Source organism: Stegostoma tigrinum, chromosome 4 (genome assembly GCF_030684315.1).
Source record: "Stegostoma tigrinum isolate sSteTig4 chromosome 4, sSteTig4.hap1, whole genome shotgun sequence".
NCBI classification, from domain to species: Eukaryota; Metazoa; Chordata; class Chondrichthyes; order Orectolobiformes; family Stegostomatidae; genus Stegostoma; species Stegostoma tigrinum.
The window spans coordinates 23,409,189-23,435,095 of NC_081357.1; the positions used below are offsets into that span (position 1 = coordinate 23,409,189).

The window sequence follows — 25,907 nt, forward strand, 5'->3', positions numbered from 1 at the left end:
CTTTCCCTGCAGCTCATATTATAGGCCTGGACTTCAAAGCTATTAGCTCTGCATGTTTGGAGCCAAGAGGAAACCATCATCAGGCAAGAAGCTCTCTGATCTGGCTGGGTTACAGGGTTTTAAAAGCCCACGGCAAATGTTACTTTCAAATCCTGCTTCAACACAAATTGATCCCTTGCTTTGGGATATTTTCGTAAGAGACCTGTTCAGAGCTGTTATTACACACTTTTGGGACTTGAACCTGGGCCTCCTAGCTCGGAGATAAGGACACTACCACCATGCCACATCACCCAGATTACACTTTTTTTTAAAAAGTAATGAACTAATCTACCCACCAGTTTGTTGGGATTTGAACCCCGGCCCCCAGAACGTTACCTGTGGGGTAATTGGATCAACAGTTTAGCGATAATACCATCAGGTTATCACTTCCTGAACTCTTATTTTTAAACAAAAAGCACGGGTCATTTTGTACATCCGAGCAACACTCCACTTTGATTTGTCAGGAATATCCCATGGTCCTTTGCCAAGAATCTGAGCAGCAGAGATGCCCGAGGAAGAGTCACTCTGCCTTGTCTTTACCTTAGAAAGTGAGAGAATGTTGGAAAACAGCCAGAAGCTGATTTTTTTTTGTGGGGGACAATGGGGTTGATCTTGAAATCCATAAGGATCTTCAGCATTCAAAATCAAAATCAAAATCGTGGATCTGTGTCACTGTGACGACCCCATGTTGACAGCCAAAGGCAACTCAGGTTGAGAATTTAAAACCTGGAATTTGACAGGGTGAGGTTGCAATTGGCAACTGTGAATGAACATATTCACTTTACCTCCCCAATGTTCTGGCATAGTCCCGAATCTTACAGAGATCACATTTCACTCCATGCTACTTGACAAAATGGGATATAATGCAAAATGATGAAGGCTGGCTTTGTGGATGAATGAAAGAAATTGCTACCACATGTGTGTAGGAGTGGCCAGTCATTTCTCCACTCTTCGATACAGTTTATATTCAGCTTGAAGTGCTTCTTAAAGAATTGCAGTTGGCACTGATGGCCTTTTGGAGCTGGATTTTCTGAAAAACCTGGAGCCTAGTTACATTAAAAACTAAGAACAAAATGTAGGAAATCTGGAACAAGAACAGCAGGCTGGAAATGCTGACCAGGTCTGGGAGCGTCTATAGAGAGAGAAAAATAAACAGAGGTCCTCACGTTCTGACAGCCCAGAGAGCTGTTGGAGCAGCATTGAAACATTACACCCCTTAACAATAAAAGATTTCAAGATTGTGATGCACTTCATAGTTGCCCAGGCAAGGTGAGAGAGTTAAAAACTGGCTCTAACTCCTGGGCATGTATTAAACTGCATCTCTGACTCACCACAGACTTTTCAGCCCCATCCTGCAACCCTTTGACTTGATACTAGGCCTCACCTGACCCTGCTGGAACTATTTCCTGCCCCTGGATCAGGAGACCTGACCCCACAACCCTAACCCGCTGACCACCTATCTCCTACCACTCCCCTGACCAGATCTCCTGAGGACCCACCTGGCACCCTACTATCACTGTCACCCACCTGACGTCAACCCCCTCACCTACCCATATGCCAGCCCACCCGCTCCTCACTACCTCACACCCTTGCTTTCCTTCAGTGACCTTTGGGATGATCTATCTGTATTGCCATCAAAACAAAACCTTTCACTGCGCATACGATAATAATAAATCAAATCAAATGTTGGCCAGAAAAGATCAGGTAGGTGGGTAATTTTTAAAGACTGGCCAAGCCTGTTCGGATCAAATCAGAATATCTAGCCCAAAGGCTAGATGCTTTTCTGAAAACAGCCGTATTCACCACGAAACATTAGTGTTGTTTCTCTCACTGCCGTTGCTGCTGGGCTGTTTCCAGTCTCTCTTGTTTCTATCCCAATCACATCTCCTATTTGGCCAACAACAAAAAATCTTCAAAACCTGTGACAAGGTGAGGAAATCTGCTATTTGCTTTGAGGTGGACAAGAAAGTTAATTCTAAAGTGCCACCAGTTCATCACATGTCTGTGTTTTTCAATAACGTTACTGAAGGTAAAAATTTTACTTCCATAATCTGCAGAGTCTCCCAACATTGGCTCAGTTGGTAATATTGGTTCTAATCCAGAAAAGAGTGGATTTCAGCCTCAGTCCAAAGATTGCATCTATAACATGGACCAACTCTCCAGTGGAGAGCTGCAGAGTCACAAATACTATTCTTCAGATGAGGAATCGAAGAGAGATACCCTACAGTATTGCTAAAACTCCTAACTCTCTCTCTTTTGAAAAGGAGAGTGGGGTGTTCTGCAGGTATGCTGGTCAGCTTCCCTTCCAGTAAATATGTGCTACATTCACATCCTGACTGCTTTGGAGGTAAATATGAGATTGGGGTCAGGGAATCTTTAATTTTAAAAAGAGTGGTAGACCAGAAGAAACAGTTTGAGTTAAAGTCAACAGCTCAAGGTTGAGACCTACACAGTCTGTTCCTGGAATTGCTTTGTTCACTGTAGGCATCAAAGATTTGGAGATGGGGCTGGGGAGCCATTACTAAATTTCTGCTCATTCTCCTAATGTAGAATGAAGGCACCAATATGCACACAGCAAACTCTCACAAACTGACAGTGGACCACGGAGGCTTGGGGACCGCTTTGCAGAACACCTCCGCTCAGTTCGCAACAAACAACTGCACCTCTCAGTCGCAAGCCATTTCCACTCCCCCCCCCCCCATTCTCTAGATGACATGTCCATCATGGGCCTCCTGCAGTGCCACAATGATGCCACCCGTAGGTTGCAGGAACAGCAACTCATATTCCGCCTGGGAACCCTGCAGCCTAATGGTATCAATGTGGACTTCACCAGTTTCAAAATCTCCCCTTCCCCCACCGCATCCCAAAACCAGCCCAGTTCGTCCCCTCCCCCCACTGCACCACACAACCAGCCCAGCTCTTCCCCCCCCACCCACTGCATCCCAAAACCAGTCCAACCTGTCTCTGCCTCCCTAACCGGTTCTTCCTCTCACCCATCCCTTCCTCCCACCCCAAGCCGCACCCCCAGCTACCTACTAACCTCATCCCACCTCCTTGACCTGTCCGTCTTCCCTGGACTGACCTATCCCCTCCCTACCTCCCCACCTATAGTCTCTCCACCTATCTTCTTTATTCTCCATCTTCGGTCCGCCTCCCCCTCTCTCCCTATTTATTCCAGTTCCCTCTCCCCATCCCCCTCTCTTTTGAAGGGTCTAGGCCTGAAACGTCAGCTTTTCTGCTCCTGAGATGCTGCTTGGCCTGCTGTGTTCATCCAGCCTCACATTTTATTATCTTGGAATTCTCCAGCATCTGCAGTTCCCATTATCAGTGGACCACATCTGCTGCTTTCTGGCTGAGGGACAAATATCAGGCCAGACACTTGGGGAAAACTTTCATGCTGTACGTTGAAATGGGGCAATGGGATCTTCTCCATCCACCCAAGAGAGCTTCTAGATGAAAATGGTTGTGGGTTTGGAAGGTGCTGTCTGAGGATCCTTTGTGAATTTCTGCAGTGCATCTTGTAGATAGTACATACTGCTGCTACTGAGTGTCGGTGGTTTTTCGGGGGGGCGGGGGGGGCGCGGTGGCAGTGGTGGATGCTTGCGGATGTAGTGCCAATAGGCGGGCTGCTTTGTCCTGGACGGTGTTAAGCTTGTTGGGGCTGCACCCATCCAGGCAAGTGGGGAGTATTCCATCACACTCCTGCCTTGTGCCCTGTAGGTGGTGGACAGGCTTTGAGGAGTCAGGAGGTGAGTTACTCGCTGTAGCATTCCTATGGAGAAGAGAGAGATTCCTATTGAGATAGAGAGTGAGCCATGATCATATTGAATAGAGGAGCAGGTTTAAAGGGCTGAATGATCTAATCCTGTTCCTCGTTCCTATGTTTCTAGTCTCTGACCTGCTCTTATTTATATGGCTGGTCCAGTTCGGGTTCTGATCAGTTGTAAGCCCCGGGAGGATGTTGGTTGGGTGGAAAATGTCGGGGTTATCTAGGTTTAGACCCAGGTTTTAGTTGGAACGTTTTTTCCCATTAGAATTTTATTGATGAGATTAAAATCTACTGAAGCCTGATGGATTTGAGCAGTTTCTGCTAATGTGTACCACTTTTACCTTTGCTATAGAATGCATCATGGATACAAGTGCTTTAGCTCAGAGGTAAAGCCTGCATCATGCACACACAATGTCAGCGCCACACCAAAATGGAGAATTTGGTTTTGTTACAGCCATGGGACCAGCTGCTATGCTTTGATATGCCTGTCAACTTTGTACCATTCCCTCACATTTGCTGCATCTCCCCTGCAGCCAGTCTGATATTCTGTTCTCCGATGAGTCCTCTCTCACTTTGCCCTCCAGGTCATACAACAGTAGGACATTTAGCCCCTTGAGTCTGCTCTGTCCTTCGATAAGATCATGGCTGATCTGATTGTAACCTCAAATCCACATTCCTGCCTACGCCCGAGAACCTTTTAAAACCCTTCCTTGACAAGAATCTTTGTACCTTTCCCTTAAAATTATTGGTCAAGAGTATTGAGTCTCGGAGTTGGAATGCAATGTAGCAGCTGTACGGACATTTTAGAACACTGTGTTCAATTCTGATCTCCCTGCTATAGGAAGGATGTTGTGAAAATTGAAAGGGTTCAGAAAAGATTTACAAGGATGTTGCCAGGGTTGGAGGGTTTAAGCCATAGGGAGAGGCTGGATAGGCTGGGACCATTTTCCTTGGAGCTGAACTGTGATCTGGTAGAGGTTATTCATATCATGAGGGGCATAGATAGGGTTAATAGCCAAGGTCTTTTCCTCAGGGTAACAGAGTCTAAAACTAGAGGGCTTAGGTTTAAGGTAAGAGGAGGAAAATTTAAAAGGGATGTATGGGACAACTTCTTCACACAGAAGGTAGTATGTGTATGGAATGAGCTGCCAGAGGAAATGGCGGAGGCTGGTACAATTACAACATTTAAAAGGCACCTGGATGGTAAATGAATAGGAAGGGTTTAGAGGGATATGGGTCAAATGTTGTCAAATCAGACTAGATTAAATTAGGAAATCTGGTCAGCATGGACGAGTTGGACCAATGGGACTGCTTCCTTGTTGTACTGCTCTCTGACTCTGAACGTCCTATCCAGCACAGACTCTGAGAAAAAGGAATTTCACAATCTCTGTTTTCAATAGGTGACCCTTGATTTTTAAACAGTAATCCCCAGTTCTAGATTCTCCCATAACAGGAAGCAATATTTCCACACCTAGTCTGTTAAAAGCTTCATATATTTTAATCAAGTCACCACTTACTCCTCTGAGCTCCAGCTGTTAGAAGTCAAGTCTGTCCAACCTTTCCTCAGTAAGACAACTTGCACACTCCAGATGTTAGTCTTGGCTAAACTGTTGCCAATGATTTTACATCCTTCCTTAAGTAAGGAGTCCAACTCTTTGCACAGTACTCTAGATGTCATCTCACCAGTGCCTTGTAAAAGTGAAGCATAACCTCCTTACTTTAACATTCTGTTCCCCTTGCAATAAATAATAACATTGAATTCTCTTTCCTAACTAATTGCATTACCTGCATATAAACCAAGATAACAAAGTGTGAAGCTGGATGAACATAGCAGGCCAAGCAGCATCTTAGGAGCACAAAAGCTGACGTTTCGGGCCTAGACCCTTCATCAGAGAGGGGGATGGGGTGAGGGTTCTGAAACAAATAGGGAGGGGGGGGAGGCGGACCGAAGATGGATAGAGGAGAAGATAGGTGGAGAGGAGAGTATGGGTGAGGAGGTAGGGTGGGAATAGGTCAGTCTGGGGAGGATGGACAGGTCAAGGGGGCGGGATGAAGTTAGTAGGTAGGAAATGGAGGTGCGGCATCAAGCCTCCACCTCCCCCTCTCTCCCTATTTATTTCAGAACTCTCTCCCCATCCCCCTCTCTGATGAAGGGTCTAGGCCCAAAACGTCAGCTCAGTCAGCTATGCAGTCATCTCAGCTCCAGGACATCTCTGCAGGAGTTCCTCAGGATAGTATCCTATACCCAACCATCTTCAGCTGCTTCATCAATGACCATCTGATCTAGTTATGGTAAAATATTATGTTGACGTGATCACGGTGAGCAGTAAATGGAGTTGTTTTGTGGTGATGCTCTGAAATGTTATGATGACGTGTATAAAAAAAAGCCCTTGTGGTAATTGTAATGGGCAGCTCCAATTGGTGAAGGAACATGGGAAATGTGTGTAAGAGCTTGGATCAAGAAAGCAGTGCCCACAATTTTGGCAATAAAATTATCTGATGATGACAAGAATCATCTTTTAGCAACCAAGACAACTGCAGACTTGGAGAAATTCAGGTGGTAGTGTGGACATCGAATAGGTGATGTGATGGTGAAAGGGCATAAAGAATATTTATGCATGTCCCATTGTGGATGTAAACTCAGTTCATTGTTTCCTTGTGGCAAAAATTGAATTGAAACTAACAGTACTGAAAAGGGGACCATTTAGACATATTGGAGGATCAAAACATCAGACAGGCATTCACTCTTAAAGTGTAAATCAAGTGTGTGTGTCATAGGATTGAGGAATCTGGACAGAGCTCTCCGAGCAAAAAGCAAGTAGCAAATAGAAAAGACATGAAAGAGAGTATTAGACAAGCTGTGAAGGAGGCATTATCAAAACACAAAAACAGAAGGAGACGAGGAGTAGGTGATGGATGAGATACTTGAAATGTTGGCAGAAAGACGAAAGAAACGAAACAGACCTGATGAAATTGACAAGAATACAACTAATGTACGTCAGCCAGCTAAAGGGGCCTGATTTAATGAGATATACTGGAGCTGGAAAGGAAGCACAAAATGAACGCTATTTACCAGGAGGTGAACTCTTGGACAGAAAGGGATAAATGCAGATTGTGGGTGTATGAAAGACAAAGATGGTGAAATGTTTTGTTTGAAAGGGATACGGTAGCAAAAAGGTGAGCAGACTGTACAGCTGAATTGTGCGATGATCCAAACTGGAGAAGCAGTAAAGATCTGGAGTCAAACGATGGACCAAGCATGATATCAGAGGAAATGAAAACTTTGAAACTGGTGAGTACAGGAAAAGCTCCAGGCATAGATGAAGCAATATCTAAAAGCCCTTAGAGGAACTGAAATCTCTGATCAAATATTTGACAAGAAATGTATTCTAAGTGATATGGGACATTCATTATTCGTTCGTTTGCCTTAAAAAGCGAAACAGCGCAAATCATTTTGGAACTCTGAATTTAATGAATCTCATTAAAATGATCTGTGCTTTGATACAGTTTATGAAACGTTCTCTTTGTAAACTAGTCCCTGACCTGGCCCTTTTCTATCACTTTTGGACTTGATAAAAAGTGACAGCCTCCATGCAGTCAATTCAATAGCATCCACTAATATGAGAAGCTGCATGCCCTGGAGTCTGCACATCAGTCAGCTCTACCAACAAATCAAACGTTCATTTTAAAAAGGAAATATGAAAGCATCTAGATGGAAAGTCCCCTTATCATGGTGCACAACCTATGAGGTGAAGTGACGCAGTGGTTGGAAAGCGTGATGGGTATGAATAAGATTGCTAAAGTTCAGATGCCTGTCAGTGTCTGATTCTGGGAAGAACTAGGCCTGGGAGCACTTTGCAGTGACATTTGCTCTGCCATGGTGGGATTTGAACCCAGGGCTGCAGGACATTATCTGGATCTCTGGATTAACAGTCCAGCAATAATACCGCCAGACCATTTCCTCCCTAAAATTGAAGGTATTACCAGCGAACCATTTGCTGAACCAGTTATGGAGTGTGATCGAGCAGAGGAGCTAGCAGCCTTTGCGATGAAGGAGTGCTTTGCGACCTCCCTAACCCCTCACATTTTTTTTTGCTGTTGGCATTGCTTTGTTCTGTAATTAGGTCACAGAGATGATTGCATTGTTTAACACAGTGGGCGCCCAGATCTCTGTCACAGCATTAATGTTTCCAATGATACATGATGTGATCACAGATCCTGACAACTCTCTGATGATTACTGTAATATTTCAACTCGGAAGAAGTCCCAGCTTGATAAACATGTTCATAGCAGCCTCCAGTCACTCATACACCTCTCCACTGACCATGTAGTCCATTTGCAGTCCACAAAAACATCTTTCTGTAAAGTTGTAATGCTGAGTACTGGCAGCCTAGGATGCATAATGAGGCGAACATTCCAGTTAATTTGATGAATTTCTGTTTACTTCATTCATGGCTACAGCTAGAATTAGAATCAGGTTGATTGTTGCATGTGCTCAAGTACAGGAATGCAGTGGGAAGTTTACAATATCGCCCCTCACTACCATCGTAGGTACAAAGTACCTACATACAAACTATAGATACAAAATAGAGAAATAAAGAAAATTAAAGTTACGTTGCCTTACAGTGATTCATTGTATAAGTTAGAAAATAAGAAAAAGGTAAAAGGATACACATTTCAGTCAGATAAACAGATTACAGATAAACATTGCATTGTAGTACATCAGCGCAGGGGCTTCCACATGTGGTCCATGTGAGGATGCTGGTGAAGAGTTCACACCCGCTTGCTTTATCAAACCCTTCCGCATTTGTTAATAGTATGTGTCTAAGGTGCTTCATCCTCCTGTTTCTGTTGTTTCTTTGAGCTGGGAACCTTTCAATCACACTTGTGTAAGCAGCTGGGTGAACAGTAGCAGCACTAGCCCAGGCATAATGGGCTGAATGGACTCCTTCTGCACCGTAACTAGTCTCTAATTCTGCAAACTATGCTATCCTGCAGGAGGTAATTAGCTGCCACTCATTATCATCATTCCTTTCTCCTGCTTCTTAGTCTACACCCTTGCACATCCCTGAAACATCCCACCAAAAGGCAGTATGCTAGCCCACTTGCTGCTGGAAGAATTTCCTGAGCCCTAGTATTCCTGTTCTCTTAGTTGGCTGCTTGCGGTTTTGTGGGACAGGCTTGTGACCTTTTCTAACTTTTCTCTTTGGATTGAGATGTTGACGTCGGTTTTCTGTTTTCTGAGTTGGGTTGATGTATTTTGGCCCAATGTGTGGCAGGCGGAAATGAAGGAGACTGTTTCTCCAAACAGAATGTCTTTTGTTTGCACCAAGGAGCCACATCGTGATGTGCAATGCCAGACTTAGCACAATCCTGATGTGGATCCAATGATGTCAATCTCCTACCCAGGCCTATTGACTTTACCCTTATTGGATTTGTGTGATCTTTGCACCCGATGTAAACTCTCTACCTCTGCTACTAGAAGTAAATTGTTGAACTCCCCAGTGATTTGAATGTTACAGGAGCTCCACTGTTACAGAATAGGGAGCAGCTGTTCTCCTTGATTGAGAAGGAATAGTTTTAGAGTGAGGGGATTGGGGGAGAAAGGTTTTCACACAGTGGGTAGTGGGAATCTGGAATGCACTGCCTGGGAAGGTCGTGGAGGCTGAAAGCCTTACAAATCTTTTTTTTAAAAGGTTGTATGAGTATTTCAAATATCGTAGCATTCAAAGATATGGGATAAGCGCAGGAAATTGGGATTAGTGCATTTTAAGGTGTAGCTATGTCAGTGCAGATGCAACAAACCAAAGTGCCTTTTCTGTACTGTATGAATCTGAAATTGAGCCATCTGAATGCGCACATACCCTTCTTTATTTGCTGCTTAGATGTTTTCCTAGTTTTATTAAATTCGGCTTGTTGTTTATTCATCTGAGACTTTTTTTCTGCAGAAGAGACCTTATCATTTCTTCCTGTTGAGTTGAGATTGTCCCCGAGCTCTAGTTGCAATGACCCATCAAATTGATCAGATACACAAATGGCTTTGTTTGTTGTTGCTTGCTTATCTGACATCTCTGCTTTACACTAGTTTTGGCATTGCTTGTAGTGAAGATATGGAATCATAGAATCACTGCAGTGCGGAAAGAGGCCATCGGCACAGAATCTAAACTGACCCTCCAAAGAGCGTCCCACCCAGACTCAGCCCCCTACCTTATCCCCATAACGCTGCATTTCCCATGGCTAACCCACCTAGCCTGCACATCCCTGCACACTATGGGGCAATTTGGTGTGACCAATCCACCTAGCCTGCACATCTTTGGACTGCGGGAGGAAACCGGAGCGTCTGGAGGAGCAGACACGGGGAGAATGTGCAAACTCCACACAGACAGTTGCCTGAGGGTGGAACTGAGCCCGTGCCCCTGACGTCGTGAGGCAGGAGTGACTGTGGGAGGTTGCAGATTTAGAATGTGGACTGGCCCAAGTCTCTCCAGAGCCTGAAGAGAAAGGGCTGGGAAGTTGAATACCATTAGTGGGTGTGTGCTGCAGTGCAGCAGTTTCAGTGATTCTTCCTGTGGAAAGTTAAAAGAAACAACTGGGGGTGGAGAGTTCCACTTTACATTCTGAACCAAAGCGGTGTGTTTCTCTGATTCTGAAAGATTCAATAACATTGCATGGTTCTGCCGTAAGTGTGGTTGAGTCTTTTCAGTGTGCAGCAGTCTCTAAACCAAACTTGCATGCGAGAAGTTCGGTTTGTCGCTTTGAATTTTAAAATTCTCATCCTTGTTTTCAAATCTCTCTGTGGCCTCGCTGCCACCCATATAATCTCCCACAAGCCTCTGAGCACATGTGCTTCTCTAATTCTGGCCTCTTACACATTTCCTATTATGATCCCTGCACCACTGGTGGCCAAGTTTTCTGTTGACAAGCCCTAAGCTCTGGAATTTCCTCCTTGCAGCTCCCCACCTGACCAATGCTAGCAACAATGCCCTTAGTCACTTCTCCCAGGATCATTAATAGTTGTGGTCTCAACACTGACCCCTGCAGAACTCCTCTCGTCATCAGCTGCCATGAGTGTTCTCAAAGGAAAGCCAGTGGACGTGATCTGTTTGGACTTCCAGCAGGCCTTTGACAAGGTATCGCTCAGGAGGCTGTTAAATGTGCCTCATGGTGTTAGGGGCAAGGTACTGGCATGGAGAGAGGATTGGCTGACTGCCAGAAGACAGGGACTGGGGATAAAAGTGTCTTTGCAGGATGGCAGCTGGTGTCTTGTGGAGTTCTGTAGGGGTCAGTGTTGGGACCACAACCATTAATGATCTGGGTGAAGGAACTGAGGGGCATTGTTGCTAGCTTTGCAGGTGGGACAAAGATATCTGAAGGGACAGATAGTGTTGAGGAAGCAGGGAGGCTGCAGAAGGACTCGGGCAGGCGAGGAGAGTGGGCAAAGAAGTGGCAGATGGAACATAATGTGGGAAAGTGTGAGGTTATGCCCTTTGGTAAGAAGAATAGAGGAGTAGACTGGTTTGTAAATGGGGAAAAATGCTTTGGAAATCTGAAGCACTAATGGGAAATCTGAAATCTGAGGAACTTGGGAGTTGAAGTTCAGGTATCACTTAAGGTTAACATGCAGGTTCAGTTGGCAGTTAGGAAGGCAAATTCAGTGTTAACACTTATTTCAAGAGGTTAGAGTACAAGAACAGTGACGTACTGTTGAGAATGTATAAGAGTGTGTTCAGACTGCTTTTAGAATATTATGAGGAGTTTTTTTTCAATCACTAACAGGAAGTGGCGTCACTGGCTAGGCCAACATTTATTGCCCATCCCTAATTGCCCAGAGGGCAGTTGAGAGTCAACCACATTGCTGTGGGTCTGGAGTCATGTGTAGGCCAGACCAGGTAAGGGTGGCAGTTTCCTTCCGGAAAGGGCATTAGTGAACCAGATAGGTTTTTCCTGACAATCAATTTATTGTTATCATTAGATTCTTAATTCAAGATTTTTTTTATTGAATTCAAATTCCTCCATTTGCCGCTATAGGATTTGAACCTGGGTCCCCAGAATATTATCTGGGTCTGAGGATTAACAGGCCAGCGATAATACCACTAGACCATTACCTCCCCGTTTTTGGGTCCTGTATCTACAGAAGAATGTTCTGGCCTTAGAGGTGACCCGGAGGATGTTCACAAGAATGATCCTGGATTTGTCATGTGAGGACAAGTTGTAGACTCTGGGTCTATACTTTGTGGAAGTTAGAAGGCTGAGGGGAGGGTATGACTGAAACTTACAGAATACTGTGAGGACTGGATTGTGTGGGCATGGAGCAGATGTTTCCACTTGTAGGAGAGACTAGGACCTGAAGGATGAGCCTCGGAGTGAAAGAACAACCTTTCGGAGCTGTGGAGGAATTTCTTCAGCCAGAGGTCAGTTACTCTGTGGAAAGTTTTGCCGCAGGGGGCTGTGGAGGCCAGATCATTGATTGTACTTGAGTCAGAGATAGGCAGGTTCTTAATTAATAAGGGGATCAAGGGTTATGGGGAGAAGGCAGGAGGATGGGGTTGAGAAACATACCAGCCATAATCAAATGGTGGAGCAAATCTAATGCGTCAAATGACCCAATTCTTCTCCTTTATCTTATGCCCTTTAAGGAATGTCCTAAAAACTGACTGTTTGACCCAGCTTTCAGTCTTCTCAACTAATGTGGTTAAGTGTCGTACTTTGGTTTATTATGTTCCTAAGAAGTACCTTGTGTTTTGTTCCATTAAACACATGTATAAATATACGCAGAGATAGTAGGAACTGCTGAATCTGAGATAACAAGGTGTAGAGCTGGATGAACACAGCAGGCCAAGCAGTATCAGAGGAGCAGGAAAGCTGGCTTTTCGGGTCTAGACCTTTCTTCAGAAAATTTAGGCCCGAAACGTCAGTTTTCCTGCTCCTCTGATGCTGCTTGGCCTGCTGTGTTCATCCAGCCCTACACCTTGTTATCTTATAAATACAAGCAGTTTGTGGTAGTAGTTTGCGCTGTTTTTGATTAGAGATATACTTTGCTAATAAGTTAAAAATTGTAAATGCATATTTTAGCCTCTGCACCTCCCAAGTGGTACACCAGAGATGTGTGGAATAAGGCTTTGCAGGCCTCAAATGCAGAACACCAATACGTTTACTGCTGCTGTCCAGATGGTACCACCCGTTGCTAACATATTGTGTTAGAAGGTCACCTAAAACCAAATGAAGCTCTCTGTAAAACTCTCCGTCACTGAGGATGCTGCCTAGGTGGTGTCTGTCAGCCTGTCTGCCTGATAAACACCCCAAAGAGAGGAAAATAGAGCAAAGTGGTGGCCATTCTGGTTAGAACAGAGAACATAGAACAGCACATCACGGTACAGGCCCTTTGCCCCACAATGTTGTGCTGACCTTATTATCCTACTAAGATCAATCTACCCTGCATACCCTACGTTTTACTAACCTCCATGTGCCTATCCAAGAGTCACTTAAAAGCCTCTGAAGCGTCTGACTCCACTGCCAGCAGCGCATTCCACACGCCCACCACTCTCTGTGTGAAGAACCTACCTCTGATATCTCCCCTAAACCTTCCTCCAATCATCTTAAGATTATGTCCCCTCAAATTGTCATTGCCATCCTGGGAAAAAGTCTCTGGATATCGACTCTATCTATGCCTCTCGTCACCTTGTACACTGAGGTGTGCCATTATCATTCTGCATCCCTCCATCTTCAAACTGCTGGACTTCCTGCCCAGTTATTATAAATCTCCTGAGGGGAGGCAATAGCCTGGGTATTATTGCTAAACTAATAAACCAGAAACTTAGCTCATGCTCTTGGAACCGAGTTTCAAATCCCACCATGGCAGATGGTGGCATTTGAATTCAGTCAAAAAAACCAAAAAATTTCTGGAAAATCCCACCTGGTTCACTAATGCCTTTTTAGGGAAAGAAATCCGACATCCTTACCTGGTCTGGCCTACATGTGGCTTCAAACTCACAGCAATGTGGTTGACTCTTAACTGTTTTCTGGGAAACTGGGATTGGACAATAAACACTGACATAGCCAGCGATGCTTTCATCCCATGAGTGAATGAAGAAAAGGTTCTGAAAACTTACCTGTCCCCAAACACCGATTGACTGAATTCTTGGTAAAGGAGTAATTCTGTCACTGTTCCTGAAGGAAGACTAACCTGCTCCCAGAAATTATTGATGAAATTATACTTGTTTGTCTTGTTGTGGGTTGGAGTCAGGGTTTAACGGTTGTAAAAGACTTATAGAGTGCCCATCCTAGCAGATTCTTTTTCATGCTTTAAGCTGGGTCGTACGGTGGCTCAGCTTGTTAGCACTGCTGTCTCACAGCACTAGGGACCTGGGTTTGATTCCAGCCTCCAATAGCTGTCTGTGTGGCGTTTGCACATGCTCTCTGTGTCAGTGTGGGTTTCCTCCCCCAGTTCTGGAGAAGTGCAGGTCAGGTGGGATGGACCATGCTAAATGTGTAGGCTGTGTGGATTAACCGTGGCAAATACAGGGGTCGGTCTGGGTGGGGTGCTGTTTGGAGGGTCGGTGTGGATTCAATGGGCCAAATGGTCTGCTTCCACACTGTATATTACCCTTCCTCAATTGGTATAATTATCACTCACAAATCTCACAGTTTGTTCTTGTTTCCAGTTAGAACCCTAAAATGGGGGTGATGCTGCAGAATGGATTAGCTACCCAGCATCCAGTCTAATGCTGTGGCGATATGGATTCACTTACCAGCTGTTGGAATTTAAATCCAGCCAATAATTCTGATATTAAAAGCTAGCTTCAGTAATGGTGACCATGAAACTATTGTTGATTGCCCTAAAAACCCAGTTAGTTCAGTTAGGCCCTTTAAGGGAAAGAACTTTGTCATCCTTATCTGGTTCGTGCTACTTGTAACTCCAGAGCCACAGCATTGTGGTTGATCCCTAACTGCCCTCTGAAATGGACTAGTTAGGTATTCTATTTAAGGGCAGTTAGGGATGGACAGTAAATGCCAGCCTTGTCGATGATGCCCACATCCCGTGAAGAGATAAGGGAGAAAGAAAAGACAGGGATTTCAGTCAGTCACTGTCTGATTTATTCCCTGTTTCATCTGTAACTTCAGATATTCGGCCTTGTTGTGGGTAAGCAAGTTACATTTTAATTCAGCTAATTATTAAGAAATCTTACAGACAGATACTGAAATAGTAATAAGCTCCTCAAGTAAGCAAGCATAAGCCTGTGATGCAACTTGGCTATTTCCCGATTAATGGTGAAATCTGGTTAGGATTTCAACCAACAGTGATCTGTTTCTGGAAGTTCCAGGGTTCGGTCCTTCCGCAGTGTTGTTCTGAGTTGTTATGGTGTTGGATTCCGGTACAATTTTCTCTTTTGAATTTGCAGAGTGACATTTATTAAAATTCTGAAGTTTACATTTTCACAACCTGTATAGCTTCTCTGGCCAATGTTGTTTTATGTATAATTGTGCATAATCTACAAAATATACACAGTGCTTATAAGGCAAGATAGCATAAACAGCATTCCATTTTACATCCCTTAATTTGATCACCGTCAACTATCACAATAAGGCATTTCTGAGAACAGTGGTGTGTGGATATATATAGAACATTGTGTCCAATGTGTTTTGACATTGACGTTGATGGACTCAGCAAGCATTATTACCCTGAGGTGTGTTACAGCCTGGTAATTTCCTTCAATTAATGTAATCCTGTACTCAGTTCAGAATATTCCTCTCCTCCATAAATATGTGAAAAACGCACTGATCCATGTGCATCACTACAGAGCATGTTTAACTGGTATCTTTCTGAGAAGGCCTGTTGGTAGAGTGTGCAGCATTTGTCAGCTTTCAAAACTACAGGGTTTGCACACTCACCTGCTGCTATGCATTGGAAGGTTATCTAGCTGAATAAATTACCTGCACAATTTGTAATTTTCTCTATAATAGCCAACTGAGACATTGGGCGAAACAATTTGTCATTGCATTTTCTGGACAGAGTATAAATATGGATGGTCTTTTTAAAGCAAACTTTTGTTTTTCTTTATCCTATTCATTCCCCTGCTATATCCCACCTTTCTCTCTGTTCCACTTCAACATCCCCACTTACCATATCTCAAAATTGTGTCTATTTATAAGTGGGATCAGTACAGACTGAAGACCCACAAGGTGTACCTGTCTGGAATATCTGTCACTTTACATTGCTTCTCACTGTGTGATAACAACAACTTGTATTCACAAAGCACCTTTAAAGTGGTGAAAAGTCCAGGAAGACTTAACAAACAAGATAAACGGTATCAGGAGATATGAGGGCAAGTTGTCAATGGCTTGGTCAAATGTAGGTTTAACAGAGAACCTGAGCCCTCACATTAGATAGAAGACCATGTGGTCAGTTGAGCCTGCTCCACCTTTTGATAAAGATCATGGCAAATCTACCAACCCATTTTTGTCCTGTTCCCCATCTCCCTCAGTTGCCTGAAAGCAAATATTAATCTTCCTGAGCCTCCATTATGTTCAACAATGGAGCAATGGAGCAAAATTGGAATCAATGGATATCACGGGGAGAACTCTCAGCCGGTTAGAGTCATACCAGGCACATAGGAAAATGGCCGTGGTTGTTGAGGTCAGTCAGCTCAGCTCCAGGGCATCTCTACAGGAGTTTCTCAGGTTAGTGTTCTTGGCCCAATCATCTTCAGCTGCTTCAACAGTGACCTTCCCGCTGTCATAAGGTCAGAAGTGGGGATGTTCGCTGAAGATTGCACGATGCTGAGTACCATTTGTGACTCCTCAGATACTGAAGCAGTCCGTGTTCACATGCGACAAGATCTGGACAATATCCAGGCTCAGGATGACATGTGGCAAAGTGACATTTATGCCACAGAAATGCCAGCTATGACCATCACCAATAAGAGACAATCTAACTACCATCCCTTGGTATTTAACAGTGTTACCATCACTGAGTCTCCCACTGTCAACATCCTGGGGGTTACCATTCACCTGAAATTCAACTGGACTTACCACATGAACGCAATGGTTACAAGAGCAGGCCAGAAGCTAGGAATACTGCAGCAAGTAACTCACCTCCTGACTCCTCAAAGCCTGTCCTCCATCTACAAGGCACAAGTCAGGAGTGTGATGGAATACTCCCCACTTGCCTGGATGAGTGCAGCCCCAATAACACTCAAGAAGCTGAACACCATCCAGGACAAAGCAGCCGGCTTATTGGCACTATATCCACAAGCATCCACTGCCTCCACCACCGATGCTCAGTAAGAACAACGTGTACTATCTACAAGATGTGCTGCAGAAACTTGCCAAAGATCGTCAGACAGGACCTTCCAAACCCACAATCACTTCCAGCTAGAAGGATAAGGGTAGCAGACATATGGGAGCACAAGCTACTTAAAGTTTCCCTCCAAGTGACTCACCATCCTGTCTTGGAAATATATCACCATTCCTTCACTATCACTGCAATACAATCCTGGAATTCCCTCCCAAAAAGCATTATGGGTCAACCCACAGTAGGGGGCCTGCAGCGGTTCAAGAAGGCAGCTCACCACCACCTTCTCAAGAGGCAACTAGCGACGAACAAGAAATGCTGGCCCAGCCAGTGAAAAGGAAGAAAAGATCAGAATGTGCTGTGCAATTTCCCCAGGACAAGATTCACTATCAGAGTTTCTACCTGTCACTGTTAGTAAAAGCGTAGATAGCCATTAGAGGGAACTGGTAGCCATAACATTTACACTTAATGGAGAAAAGACGCCCCTTGGATCATTTGTTCTTGCGTTTATGAATGGGGAACCATTTCTGTCTACCTGCTGTGTTCAACCTGCTCACAGTTTTGTAAATCTTGATCAGTTCTTCTCTGTGCCGCCTTCTCTCCAGAGAGGACAGTCTCAACTTCTTCACTTGCTCCTCTTTGCTGAAGTTTCTCATTCCTGTAAATTGTTTCTGCTCTCAGATCTCGACACTTGCTACAGACCTGCTATCTTCACTGTATTATAGAGTCATATAGTCGTACAGCATGGAAACAGACTCTTTGGCCCAAACAGTCCACACCGAGCAGAATCCCTAACCTGGCCCATGCCCCTGCAAACCTTTCCTATTCATGTAATTGTCTAAGTGTCTTTTAACAGTGCCCACATCCATCTCTTCCTCAGTAAGTTCATCCCACACACACCCTCAGCTAGAAAAAAATTGTCCCTCATGTCTTCTTTAAATCTCTCTCATCTCAACTTTAAAATGTGTCCACTAATCTTGAAATCTTCTATAGAAAAGACACCTACCATTAACCCTATCTAAACCCCTCATGATTTTATAAACCTCTATAAGGTCACCTTTTTAATCTGCTGCGCTACAGTGCAGCCTTTCTCTATAACTCAAATCTTCCGAACCCAGCAACATCCTGGTAAATCTCTTCTGAACCCTCTCTAGCTTAATAATAACCTTCCTGTAGTAGGGAAACCAGAACTAGACACACAACTCCAAAAAAAGGCCTCACCTATGTTCTGTACAACCTGGGTATGACATCCCAGCTCCCCAACTCAAAGGACTGAGCAATGAAGGCAAGTGTGCCAAACATCATTTTAACCACCCTGTCTATATGTGACACAGACTTCGAAGAACTATGTACCTGAATCCCTAGATTCTGAAATATGCTGGTATAGGGTCAATTGGATTGCTCTTGGCTGACCTTTATCAGATCAGGGAGGGTATAGATTTACAGTGGCTGGCAAACAAAGCAAATGTGAGGTGAGGAAAATCTTCTTACATTCGGAGCATGGAATGCACTGCGTGAAAGTGTGATGGAGGCAGGTTCCCATTAAGGCATTCCGGGGGATTTGGTTGGTTACTTAGATAGAAACAGTTTGTCAGGGGTGTTGGAATAAAGTAGGAGATCGGCACTAGGTCATGATGCGCATTTAACAAACAGTGCACCGAAGGGTGAAATAACCTCCTCCTACACCATCACCTTCTGTTTCTGAAATGGCTGAGTGGGTTGGAGGGCCTGGAGGAGGGGGCCAGTCAGCAGACTCACAAGCTCTCCCTATGTTTTATCTATCCTGTTTCATAGAGCTTGACAGAGCTGAAATAGCAGACATGCCAAAGGTATTTTCTTTCCACTTTTTGTTTCTGATTTGAAAACCGATGCGAAGGGCATAAAGGTGGAAACAGTGGAACTAATGGCCAGCGCTGACTCTTAAAATGTGCCTGGGATTTGCTGCATTTTTCTTTTACGTTGTGGTTTGGGCTTCAGAAATGACATCTGTTGGAAGCAACATTTTTCCTGGGTCTGCTTCTATAACTGTTGGCTTTGTCCTTGACCTATGCCGTTTTATATCATAGAAGGAACTGATGTGTGAATCTGCTCAGGGATTTTAAAATAAAAGAAACCCATTATTTTTCATGGCTTTCCAGGTGAAGAGGTTCACTTTGTAAAAATCATTTTCTTTCCCTCTACCATCTCTGCAGAGCAGATTTCTGTGGGAAAATTGTCGGTACACGAGTGGTGTTACTGTTACTGCACTTGGCTCATGATATAGGGACGCAAGTTCAAATCCCACTATGGGCCTGTGGAATTTAAGTCGGCTAATTGAGTAAATATAGATAGTATCAGGACCATGAGAATCCTGGATTATTCTCAAAACCTACCGGGTTTGCTCCAAAGTTAAGTTCTGGTCAGTGTGGTCACATTTACAGAAGTGTGGTTGTCCACTCACTGGCCCAGCAAACCTTAGCATAGCTACAGCACATTCGGCCCATCATGCCTATGCTCCCACTCTATGTGAGCAGCTTAGACCATCCCACCTAGTTCAGCTTTTCTCCAACGCGACAAATGAATTTGTTTTCACTGCACTCTCGGGCTATGCATTGCCGATCCTAACTGCTTCCTGTTAGAAACATATATTTTCAGATCATCTTTGGTTCCTTTTGCCAAACACCTTTAATTGCTGTCCTGTAGTGAGCAACACCCAGAGTCATACAGTACTGAAGAGACCCTTCGGCCCATCAAGCCAATGCCGCTGAAATATACACTGCTACCTACAGTAGTCCCACTTTGCATCACTAGGCCCATAGCTTTGAATCTTATAGCATTTTAAGTGCTCAGCAGAGTGTCTTTTAAAATGGTTGTATGTTTTTCTGGCTCAACTACCCTTCCAGGCATTCCATGCAAGCCAATGGGAACCATTTCTCTCACCTGTTCATGGTTTTGAATAAAACCATTTTTGAATGGATCAAGCCTTCTCAAAATTCTCTGAGAACAGCCCCAGCTTCTCCATTCTGATAGCTTTTCGACCGTCTCTTTAATGCCATTGGTTTACAGTGCATTGTGGGTATCCGTAGTTACTGCATTTCATAGTGAGCCAGTGTTTTGTGAAGGTTCACCATAACAGCATTGCTTTTCTGCTCTCCACTTCCATTTACGATCCTGAGTCGGTTAACTTACCCTGACAACAAGTTGCCCACCCCTCCCTCAGACAGTTCACACGCTTCATTTATCCTCATTATCTGGACCAAATGCATTCATTAACGTTTTCAAATAAACATCTTAAGGAGGACTATGGACAATATCCTACAAAAGAATTTTTTTTCTAAAATTGCCTCGAGCGTTCTTCAAGGTTGTCATTCTCCTTAACAAAAACCGAAAGACCTGCGGATGCTGGAAATCAGAAACTAAAAGAAAAGCTCTGTGCTGAGGAAGGGTCACAGGACTCGAAGCATTAACTCTGATTTCTGTCCACAGATGCTGCCCAGCCTGCTGAGCTTTTCCAGCAATTTCTGTTTGTGTCATATTCCTTTTTTTTAATATTACTGTTTAGAGGGGCAAGCAAATGGCCATTAAACAAGCTGTCAAAAATGATCATATCCTTCCCTTCAGCGGATAAGTCCCTCTGTTCTCCACCTCTGTCCTTCACATCTCTGCAGGTACGACACATTGCACTATTATCTTAAGCCTTGAGAATGCAATGCAGAAAAACCTACAACAGCAACAAAAACAAAGTTGCTGGAAAAGCTCAGCAGGTCTGGCAGCATCTGTGAAGGAGAAAACAGAGTTAATGTTTCGGGTCCGGTGACCCCTCCTCAGAGAAACCTTCTCCTTCAGTTTTACAGCCTTGTGCTGTTCCGGAAGATTCCTTGTATTCCTGTGGAGAGCGACAAATGGCAATCAGTCTGAGAAAGCACTAGCAGTGGTTTAGGAGATGAAAGCTGTGCTGGTCTTTCTGCTTCTGCCATCACACTTCATGTCAGCCATTGAGACCCATGTACCTTCCTTCTGGTGTTTCTAATATCCGACTTGAGCAGCCCAAATATCTCACCATTCACCCAACAGCTGCCCGGCAAACATACCCAGAGATTAGCTCGGCCTCTTAGACCGACACTGAGTTGGATTTGATCTTCAGACTATGTTGGATTTCCCGATCTTGAGTTATTTAGCAATCAGAGTGTTACAGCCAGCCCTTCATTCCCTGTCCCTACTTAGTCACCGTCATTTCAAAATACAACTTGCTGCATATTTAAAAATATAAATCCACGTTAGGATGAAGAATGATGTTTACTTTCAGGGTCATAATTAGAATTTCTGTGAAAAAAGGTGAGAAAATAGTTGCTTTAAAATTCAAATGGTCTTCTTTTGAAATATTAGTGCAAAATTAGAGTAAGCCATTTCTTTGAATTTCCCAGCACGATGTGCTCCAGGTCTATAGACTGTAAAGCTTTCTGATTAATCAGAACTTAAATTGGCTAATGGTAGAGGAATTTCTAATGTGAGGAATTGTGACAATTCATGTTGGTCATAAGAATAAAAAATCAGAATACATTTTAAAAGGTGTGTAAGCTGTAAATGTTAATGTGGTGAGAGATTTTAGTGCACATGCGCAAGGTGCTCCAGTTAGCATGGAGGGACAGCAAGAATTAGGAAGGTAAGTGGCAAGTTGACCTTTACTGTAAGGGGATTGCAGTTTAAGAAGAAGAAAGTCTTGCTACAGCAGACTGAGTTGTTGTTCCAGATCGAAAACAAACGAGCTTCAATTTCAAGTGACATGCAAGCAAAGCAAAGGAGATGTGTCGGCAAGTTTGGTTGAAGCATTCAAGAGGGCACTGGTTGGTTATTTGGATAGTAATGGTGTGCAGGGATGTGGGAAAAAGGCAGGAGGTTGCATTAGACAATAGAGCTGGTGCAGAGCTGAATGGCCTCCATCCGTTCCATCATAATTCCGACATTCTGTGAAATCTTGAACTGGGTGGCTTGCTAGGCCATTTTGGAGAACATTCGAGAGTTAGCCACATTACGGTGGGCCTGGCATCCGGTCTAGGCCAGACCAGGTAAGGATGGCAGTTTCCCTTCCCTAAAGGACATTAATCAACAAGATGGATTTTTACAACAATTGCTTAAGGGTTATCATGATCACCATTACTGAGACTAGCTTTATGTTCTAGATTTATTGATGGAATTTAAATTCCATCAGTTGGATTTGAACTCATGTTCCAAGCACATTAGCCTGATTACATGCCAAGTGACATCTTTTTTAGTATAATCACCATCCCTGAGCATGTTCTATCCCACTGCACAGGCCCACAAAAGTTGGGGACACTGCTCTGTCATTCTAGGTTATAACCATTCATATCCCTCAATGTCATTTGCAACTCGATATACATCTATCCCTCCTTAACATTAAGCTTGCACAGCCGTGTGAGGTGGAGATTCCAATTATTTGTCTTCCTTTTGAGTGAATAAATTCCTCAACATCTCCATCCTAATTTGTCTTTTAGTCTGAAACTGTTTTCCCTGGTTCTAGACCTCTCGCAGGGGAAACCCCTTTTTCTGCATGTACCCTGTCCATTTTGTACGCTGCTACGAGATCGCCTCTCATTCTTCCTATTTGCGGCGAATAGAGGGCCGGTATCTTCACTGTCTCCCGATAGCATACTCCCGCCATCCCAGGAATTAGCTTGGCGAACCTCCGCAGCACTGTGTGTACGGTCGGTGTAACTTTCCTTGGGCAGGAAGACCAGAGCTGCACACAGTACTCCAGGCACAGCTTCACTTGCGTTCGATAAAAGTGAAACAAGACTTCTTTGCTACTGTACTCTCATCCTCTTGTGATAAAGGCTAACAGTATTCCAAATAATTTGTTGAACCAATATGCTAGCTTTCAGCGACTTATAAATAAGGACACATTCCCTTTTGGAAATCAACTCTTTCTAATTTCTTACCCCTCTACATCTACATTCCTCCTACCAAAGTGAATGTCCTTGCTTTTGCCCAAATTATACTTCATCTGCAGATGGATCCGTCAATCCTAATAGTCCAGAAGGAGATAGCCTGGGAGCTCTCAACACTGACTCCTAAAAAGTAGTTTATGTTTCATTTTTGCATTATAGAGTCATAGAGTTGTACAGGATGGAAATAGACCCTTTGTTCCAACCTGTCTATGCTGACAAGGTATTCTGTATAAATCTAGTCCCATTTGCCAGCATGTGGCCCATGTCCCCTTAAACCCTTCCTATTCATGTACCCATCCAGATGCCTGTTAAATGTTGCAATTGTACCAGCCTCCTCCACTTCCATACATGCACCACCCTCTGCATAAATAAGTTACCCCTTGGTCCCTTTCAATTTTTTCTCCAGGCACCTGAAACCTGTGCCAACTGGTTTTGGACTTCCCTGCCCTGGGGAATAGACTTTGGCTATTCACCTATCCATGCCCCTCATGACTTTATAAACCTCTATAACATCACCCCTCAGCCTCCGAGTTCTGAGAGAGGTTCAGGACTGTCTGGAAGTGGTTTTACATGCATTTAAACGAGGTTGTTGTAGGAAAGAAATGTATATCTTGAGATGACTACTTTTAGTGCTTCAGAAAACAGTGGGTAGAAGAGAGGGGTAAGAAAGGGGTTTCTAAGGAGGCTGTTCAGCCCCTCAAACCTGCACCAACTGTTCAATTGAGCATCACTACGTCATGCCAATTTCCTACTTTTTCTCCATTTCACTGCCTCTACCATTTCTGTTCAGATTGTCATTCAATGCTCTTTTGATTACGTCAGTCACATTTGCCTTTGGAAATCATTCTTAAATCTATGCCCCCTCATTCTGGTTCCTTTTGCAAGTTGGAACAATTCCTCCCTATCTACTCCATCCAGCCCACTCATGGTTTCTTTCATGGGGCCCCTCTGTTCCTGCACCCCCCTTTCGAATTGTGTCCCCTATTTTACATTGTCTGTCAGTATTCTTCCCAGCAAAGGGTAATGCTGCACCCTTCTCCACACTGAACCTCATCTGCCACCTAGCCACCCGCTCTACCATCTTGTCAATGTCCTTTTGAAGTTCCACATTATCCTCCTCATGGTTTACAATTCTTTGAAGTTTTGCTGTGAAGTTTGAAACTATCCCGTGCACACAAGATTTAGCTCACGAATATATGTGAGGAAGTGCTACAAACATACGACATACTTTCCACCAGCCCGAAAAATATCCTTTGTCCAATACTTGCTGTCTCTTACCACTCAGCCAATGTTGAGCCTGTATGGCTACTGCCCCTTTTATTTAATTGACTATGACTTTCCTCACAAGACTGTTGTGTGACGTTATATCAAATACCTCCTAGAAGTCCACCAATACCACATAAAAGGCATTAGCCTCACTGATTCTTTCTGTCGTCACCTCAGAAAATGACAGTCCTGGCCCAGCCCTTGTCAGTAATTCATAGGAAGAAGAAAATGCTTTCCAAATGAAAGCAGTCTCTTCTTATTGCTCAGGTGCTCGGTTCTTTACTATTTAATCATTTGTGCCTGCCACATTGTTTTGAACAGTGTTTGCAATATTAATTTTCCCCAAACCCTCAGTTCACCTCTTAAGATTTGTGATGCTTGAACAAGAATTGTAATTGCTCGCGAATTGCTTTTCATTAATTTTAAGTGCTTTCGGGAGCAAGTAATTTTCTTCTTGTTTAATGATTCACCTTCAGCTACAATTCAACATGAAAACCACAGATAAGACCAGCAGGAGCATGTGTCTGTGCAGACAGTGCTGCTCTCTGCTTTCCCCTTCTGTGCTGACCATTTCCATGGGATCCTGCTGTGTTAGGATCACATGACTCTCGGAGACTGGTAACTTGTAATTTGAAGGAAGAGCAAAAACATGGGACGTAATTTGGTCCCCTGGTTCGAGGGCCCCCAAGAAGGGGAATCATAGCTCCATGTCAAATCTCTTCCAATAATGAGAACCGAAAGAACTGCGGATGCTGTAATTCAGGAGCATAAACAGAAGTTGCTGGAAAAGCTCAGTGGGCCTGTCAGCATCTGTGAAGAAAAAAACGGAGTTAACGTTTTGGGTCCAGTTCTGAGGAAGGGTACATTAGACCCGAACTGTTAACTCTGATTTTTAGTTCACAGTTGCTGCCAGACCTGCTGAGCTTCTCCAGCAATCTCTGTTTTTGTTCTCTTCCAGCAGTGCGCTTGTGCAGTAGTTAGCAAGGCTTTGCTGTGTCAAAGGTGATATATAAAATGTTCCGGTAGCTGTCTGATGAGCACTGTGGGGCATCCTGAGGCTGGGAAAAGCGCTCTGGAAATGCAGCTGTCTTCTTTCTTGTCATTTGTTCCAGAGACATGCTGTTAATTTGGTTAAAGTTTGGTGCAAATAAAGGAATTGTGCACCATTTTGGTTGGATAGAGAACCATATAATGTAAAGAAGGCCATTTGTCCCATTGTCCACATTTCCCCATCTACGCCAAGCCCCCAACATTTTATATTCCTCCAACCCGATATACAGCTTCCCCAGATTACTGTGAGCAATTTCATGGCCTATTTTTTTAGCATCACTGCATTAATGCATAGCATGTCATTAACTCTTGGAGAATTGCAGAAAGTGTTGCTTTACCTTTGTCGCTTTGTGATAAGAAGTACAAAATATTTAGATCATCTTCGGAATATTGATTTTTGTTTAAAAATAGAGGCAGACAGACCTTTTCATTTTCTAAAGATAATTGCTTTTGAAAAAAAAGGTCAGAAGGTAATTTGGAACAGTGAATGAAATGCATCATTGGCAAGAAAGCATGGGATTGAGTTAAGTGCCTGTCAGGATAACTG

At 43.8% G+C, this 25,907-nt stretch overlaps 1 protein-coding gene across 4 annotated transcripts in view; it reads left to right on the forward strand.

The window, feature by feature from the left end:
• The window catches only part of LOC125452372 (tyrosine-protein kinase Fyn), a 286,773-nt gene that overhangs the window by 39,246 nt on the left and 221,620 nt on the right, over positions 1-25,907 (forward strand). The window lies entirely within an intron of this gene.